The sequence below is a fragment of the Sinocyclocheilus anshuiensis genome, unplaced genomic scaffold (genome assembly GCF_001515605.1).
Source record: "Sinocyclocheilus anshuiensis isolate Anshui unplaced genomic scaffold, SAMN03320099.WGS_v1.1 scaffold101, whole genome shotgun sequence".
Lineage (NCBI taxonomy): Eukaryota > Metazoa > Chordata > Actinopteri > Cypriniformes > Cyprinidae > Sinocyclocheilus > Sinocyclocheilus anshuiensis.
The window spans coordinates 2103433-2110582 of record NW_015540892.1 but is presented as its reverse complement, the minus strand read 5'-3'; positions in this window follow the sequence as shown (position 1 = coordinate 2110582).

Sequence of the window (7150 nt, the reverse complement as noted above, 5' to 3'; positions counted from 1 at the left end):
CCCCCCCCCCCCCCCCCACAAGCCCACCCTAAACTCCGCCTATGGGTACCATAACTATAGCCTATCCCTAGTCAGGAGGTAGATTATAGAATCAGTGTTGCTGCCTGCTGGGAAACTCCGCTGTGGGAGAACACTTTGTTGTCTGATCTATTATTCATGCCAGTCCCTCAAAGAAACATCTGCACATCAAACAGTGATGTCTGATCTCTGGTTTCCCTGCTTATAGGTTACAACCTTAAAAACTTCAAAGCTAATATACCTACTCTACTCTATTACTTTACTATACTTATGTTTCAGTTCATTTCATTTAGTACACAGCACAAATAATCATGTTTGATCACAAATGCTTAGCTAGCCTATGCATTGCTTAATTTGTGGGAGGCCATAGTAGAAGAATAACCACTTTCAGGGTTGTGCGATGCAGCATGGAGAGGTTTATGAGAGGTTTCTGTTTGAAGAAAAGAAAGTATTCATAACCATTTTTATTTGTTACTAAAATGTTCATAAATTGTTTATGCTATCTTCAGTGCATGGAATGGAAAAAGCACTTACAGGTGCAGTCTGTAAACCCAGATTTCTGGATAATTCCCTAAAACACACAACAAAAGTCTGCTCAAACAAATAATCATAGGTTTTCTTGTCTTTGTTTGAACAATAAAACATTTACAGTGCAGGATTGAAAGAGTATAGTTAGACTGGTTTATTCAAAAGCTATCTGAGTTTAGTGTGAGCTAAGGTAAATCCAAAGGGATCAGTTACTTTTTCTTGTAGTTGTATTTTAGGGAATAATTAGTTTAACATGAACACTAAAATGTTGTGCACTCCTGCTGCGTTGATGGCAACATGAATTTTACACACCACTGTATAGGTGAGTCATCTTTCAGCCCTCTCTCTCTCTCTCTCTCTCTCTCTCTCTCACACACACACACACACACACACACACACACACACACACACACACACACACACGTTGTGTTTCCATGTTTTATGGGGACATTCCATAGGCGTAATGGTTTTTATACTGTACAAACTGTATGTGCTATTGCCCTACACCAACCCTACCCCTAAACCTACCCCTTACAGGAAACTTTGTGCATTTTTACTTTCTCAAAAAAACTCATTCTGTATGATTTATAAGCTTGTTTCCTCATGGGGACCTCAAAAATGTCCCCACAAGGTCAAAAATGACTAGTATTACTACATTTGGTCCCCATAACGTGATAAATACCAGGTACACACACACACTCACACTCACACACACACACACACACACACACACACACACACACACACACAGACACATACACAAATGCAGGCCTCCTCAAAGAGAAAAGGAGCCTAGACTTTTAAACAGTAACACGGAATGAAAGCAAGCACACACTCACTTAGTGATGTATCTATGCAACTTCATTAGGCTGTAACAATAACACATAAACAGAATGACAAGAATGATAAGTCAAAAATCCCATTAACATCATCTCCTACAAGTAACAAATCAGGACAAAATGTTATCTGGCTCCTTTCATGAAAGCCTTGGCTGAAAATTCACCCTTCAAATTATTTCTAAATGCATGCTATTAATATTGTAAACAGTTCGCACATGCATGTGTTCAATTCAATTAATTTAGTCTAATCTCACAGAAAAATGTAACTATTTTACGAGGTGGCGATTTCGTATGAATTCGAAAACATTCAAGCATGAATGTCTGCTCCTAAACATGACTGTCACTGGGATGTAAACAAATCATATAAAAACCCAATCCATAAACTGCTTGAGGGCTGATATCCATGTCAATGAATGCTAAACAACTTCATTAAACTGAGCGATAGTGCTCTTCATAACCTGAAATTAAACAGGTTGCCACAGCTTTCATCAGCGTTCCATGCGACTCGCTGCGAGGCCACTCTAAATATAGCTCTCTTACGCCTCTATTATATAACAATATGCTCTAAATTCAATCAAATGGCACCATGCTGCAGTACCTAACGTATCTGCTTCTTCTGCACGCTGTAGCCAAAGCAACTTCACATTTCTGTTGAGTCATAAGCATTCTATTCATGAACGTTCATCTCTGACTCATGCCGAGGTTGAACTTTCTGTCTGAGATCGGAAAAGCAGTATGTTATTAATTGACTGTTAATATGTTACAGAGCCTTGATCTGTTGTGCTGGGTGTGAGTCACAGTGTTTGTTTTCTTCTTCGGGGAGAGCTAAATTCATTTCACGGTCCCTGGTGTGTCATGCTATACAGGATACATCAAACCTGTGATTGCCTAGTGCTCCCTGTAATTGAAGGGAACGATTCTCTTTCACTCAAAGCTGTAATTTCGAAAATCTCCCTTTGATTGATGACGGACGAGCATGGTTATGTGAATGTGTGTAAAGGGATATGAAAGCATTTAATCAAATAAATGCACCACAAATGCTTGACAGTACAAATAATTACATTTACGAGACAGATAACATGTAAACAAATACATTTTTTTTAATGATTCAGGTAAATCTGTGAAATGCAGGGTTAGGGTTTACTTTATGAAAAACACTGAGAATGACTGAGAGACTATAGATTTATCTAAAATCTTAAACCAGTGCACTTACACACACAAGTCTTATTTTTTATATAAACCTTGCATTGTGTACTATGAATATTGTTGGCTCTTTGACACTTACGTTCCACTACTGTAAGTCGCTTCTGATAGATGCCTCTGCTAAATGCAAAAATGTAATTGGTTAAAAATTGGACTAAATGACCTTGTAAAAAGTTTCTATTACAATTAGTCCAGACATCCATTCACTTTTTGTCTCTTTTCCTTTCATTCAGTACTTTACATTTATCTCACGTTCTTTAAAACAGGAACAGGGATAAGAGGAGCTGTTAAAAAGAATCTGAATCAAGCAAATTCATGATCACTTCTCTGTGTTCTTCTGCAATTTCAATGCGTCTTCTCAGGCTCATTTACCACGGCTACAGCTAACACCTACCCACACACCCACTTCTGCAACCTGAACCTCTGAGGATCCTGTAGCCATGGAGATACCTTGGTCAAGAGAGAGAGAAAGAGCACCAGAGAAAGAGAACAGAGCTGACTCATGGAACTACTAGATTTTCAAGAGGCAGAGTGACCCACAAAGCAAAAATAGCTTCGTAAGACAAAATAAATGCAATCGTTCAAGAAAGACACCTTTGAAATATAATACAAAAGACTCTTTGTAGTTTTTTGTTGTTTTAATAGCTGATGCGTGTGACTTTATTTCATGAATATGACTGGATGCTACTAAAATAAACTGCAACAGATATGTCCTAGTTGTGTCACCACCTGAAATAACTGTGTGGCTTAAAATATCGCTGTATATGAAGGCATAAATCTGTTGACTGGCATTTCTGGGAGGTGGTTATTGTTAAAAACAAAGAATAGCCAGACACACAGATTTTTCAATGGCCAGTACAAGCTCTCACTTGTCTATCACTCCATTTCTGTCTGAGGATCGGGTGTTTCAGAGGCGGTCTCTTCACACCATCTCCATTGTCATTCCTCTATTTGAATCCATTTACACCCTCACCAACGGTCTAGTGTTGAGAGCTGCTGGTTTTCACGCATGCTGATGAAGCCGGGGAGGGCACCGTGTTGGCTGGGGTGGGAGACTGTTGGCTGCCTGGGGGAGGAGTATGAGGTAGGTGTAGGAAATGCAAGTAAACACATTAAGCCCACAGGGCTCCAGCAGTGTTTAGAGTGAGCTCAGGAGCTCCAGAGGGCCAACAGCTACCCCAAAAGAGTTAGAGCCTCTGTTAGAAACATCAACCCCTTCCTCCAAAACCTTTGTCCCAAATGCAGCTCAAAGCTGATTGAGTGTGTGGGGACTCAGCTTTGGCTAATAGAGTAAACCAAAGTAGGCCAGCTGCCGTGCCGATGTGTCTAAACGGCTGCTATGCTTGCTTGCTTTAAACAAGCTTCAGGGTTACTGGAGCGTAAGAGAGATGGGAGTTCAACGCATGCAGACAGATAAAAACACATAGAAGCACAAATTGTGTTCAAAAAGAGTTTAAAGAGCATATTTTTTATTTTATGAACAGCAATTTTTGAAACTCTGCTAATACTGGGGCATCAGGAGTTAAAACCTTGATTGTGTAAACAGTAACAATAAAGGTAGTCAGTTGACTGGTAACAGAGTTAGATAGTTGAATAGCTTGAAGTTAGTCAGTTGACTAGAATGTTTATGTTGTAAGGTTGGGCACAACTGAATATTTTAGTGATTAAAATAATGTATAATAGAATATCAGCAAATACATTTTTTAAATAATTTTAATATGTAGAATAAAACAGGGAAGGACAATGAAAAGGTGAGGAAGGCAACAATTACCATTTTCAGATTTTTTTCTGTGGGATATCTAATGCATCTCTTCATGATGGCTTTCACATTTTGTTTCTGTGTCGAATCGACGAGGACACGAAAGGTTCAGTAGACTTTTTGCTTTAAATGAATGGTTATTGTCATGGTGTAAAGAACAGAAACTGCTCTTTGTTAATAATTGGACTCTTTTCTGGGAGCGTCCTAGGCTTTTTCGTGCTGATGGCCTGCACCCCAGCAGATTCGGAGCGGAACTCATGTCGGACAACATCTCCAGGACGCTAAGCACCATATGACTCGTAAGTCAAATCTCAAATAACTGCCCTGATGACTTGTGTTCTACCCGCTTAAATGATAGAAGTACTTGTGCTGTCCAATCTATAAAGACTGTGTCTGTTCCCCGAATAGTGAGGTCAAAATATAAATTTAATGCAGGATCTAGAAAAAATCTGATTGTGATTAAACCAGAAAAATTTAAAATGAACAAAAACAATTTTTAAAGTTTGGGCTCCTAAACATTAGATCACTCTCACCCAAAGCAGTTATTGTAAATGAAAAGTTTGATTGCATCATATAATAATTGCTGTTAATAGTGTTCATCGTCTGTTTTATTACGTCTTAAATTGATTTTTCTGTACATTCCTGCCATATGTACATTAACTGACAGTCACCACTGATAAGCTACCAAATACCACATTTTGCTATAAGTTTGATTGCATCATATAATAATTGCTGTTAATAGTGTTCATCGTCTGTTTTATTACGTCTTAAATTGATTTTTCTGTACATTCCTGCCATATGTACATTAACTGACAGTCACCGATAAGCTACCACTAAATATTGTAGAAACTTAATTTGCTGTAAAGTTGCTTTGCAATGATTTGTATCGTGAAAAGCGCTGTACAAATAAACTTGACTTGACATTTTCATTGCATTTAAACAAAAAGGGGACACCAAATTTGACTTGAATTTGTGGAAATTGCCATACATTTAGCTTCGTTATTGCTATACTTGTCTTTAGTTATAGGCTATATGTCTTTATTGCTTACTTTCTCTCATCGAACAGACACACAGAGTAAAAAAACTGCCCTTTTTACCTAGTCGAGAGCTACTGGTAGAACAATTATTAAGCCAAAGAGAGTATAATGAGTGTTGTAGTGTACGTATATCAGCACTTATTGTATGTAAACAAGTCTGCGATAGATAAAAGATAGTGCTACCTAATAGATAGTGTTTAGTGTGACCACTAAAACTGCATGGCAATCAGATGTCTTTCTTTTTTAAATTAACATACAGTGCACACTGAATGCTCTGCCCAGGCTAGTAGAGTCTCCTTTCCTCAGTGAAACCTGTGTTGCACAAGTACTTTACAGGAACTTACATTTTTATACTAACAAGACACCACTGGGTCCTTGAGGAGAATACTTTCACAGACTGTTATTACAAACTACAGAACGTCCAATTTGTTAGGCCCATCACATAAAGGTGCTTGTTAAGAAATAAATACAATGATCGCGACTGTCCATTTTGATGAAAGCCATATAACGCCTCTGTTAGGACTCTTCACTTGGCACAGGGCACTTTCCTTGCCACACTCCACCAGTGTGCCCCTGATGACGGATGGCATTTCACAATAACCTGCCAGTGCTCCAGTGACGCAAAGTTGTTTTGATGTTGCTATTTGATCTTTTTTTACAATGTGGTGGAAGAAACAGAGCAAGCTGCTGAAAATGTCAGCTCTGCAATATTCTCCACACTATGAGAGACATGAAAAAAATAGGCATGTGGGTCAGGAATGAGAAGAGAAGGAGGAACAAAAATGGACGAAGAAAAGTGTTAAAAAACGAATACCGTCTACAGTTAAGTGACCTTTTCAATAGAGGCGAGAAGTTGTGGCAAGGTGATGTTACGGTCACCTCTGATAAAAGACGGCAGTGATTGGTTTGTAAAGGTCTCAAACATTTTCTACTCACAAAGAACACATTATCTGTTATTGAGTATGTCATGAGTGTTTTGTGCCATATAACTGCAAAGTCAATTATTTTGTTACTTGTAAGAGATGCTAGTGCAGTTCAGTGCTGAAAGATATAATCACTTAAACATTAAAAATAAGGAAATATGACAGTAAAGGTGTACAATAAAATAGTAGACATCCTGTCTTAAAAAACAGACTGCCATCAGCATGCTGTCAAATTTCCACACACACACACACACACACACACACACACACACACACACATTGTGGTTATCTGGGATCAAGGAGTCAACCTTTTAAACTTCATCACTGAATATTCAATCACTGTGATGGTTTGCATGGAAGGTCAGTAATCCTATCACCTCCTGCCATTAGAGATAAAGAAAATTATTAGCGGACACTTTACTCAAATACAAGAATATTTACAGCCACTGACCTGCAACTGAGGTGCATGGTCATTCCAAACTGTGTCCATTTTTATATGCTCTATTATTTGGTCTGTAACATGACTGAAATCTTATCACACATTGGGTCTAGTGGAAGAATGCCAGTTCTTTGTCTACCTGCTTCACTGCACATATTGACACAAGCCTGAACATTGCTATAGTTTATGTTAACTAATGTAGTTGACTAATGCTAACAAATGGAAACTCATTGTAAAGTGTTAACCTTATTTTCTAAAACACACTTACATGAAAGTTGCACTATAGAATATTTTTAGCTAAAAATAAATAAAATTCCATTATTGAGCGAGTACTTAAATATCAAATTAATTTTAGTGCCTTATCCCGATTGACTACAGTAATAATAATAAAGAGATGTCGGGTC